This window comes from Octopus bimaculoides, chromosome 3 (genome assembly GCF_001194135.2).
Source record: "Octopus bimaculoides isolate UCB-OBI-ISO-001 chromosome 3, ASM119413v2, whole genome shotgun sequence".
Taxonomy (NCBI): Eukaryota; Metazoa; Mollusca; class Cephalopoda; order Octopoda; family Octopodidae; genus Octopus; species Octopus bimaculoides.
This window is the reverse complement of record NC_068983.1, coordinates 160,386,559-160,386,774: the sequence shown is the minus strand read 5'-3', so window position 1 is coordinate 160,386,774 and position 216 is coordinate 160,386,559.

Below are 216 nucleotides of genomic sequence, written 5' to 3'. Positions count from 1 at the left end.
TTAGGAAGGGCATCCAGCTGTAGAAACTCTGCCAACTCAGCCTGGAGCCTGGTGTTGCCATCCGGTTTCACCAGTCCTCAGTCAAATCGTCCAACCCATGCTAGCATGGAAAGCGGACGTTAAACGATGATGATGATATAGAATATCTTAAAATATACAACATCTTCATTGAGTTAGAAAACAAAGAGATCTAATGTTAGGAAGGGCATCCAGCTG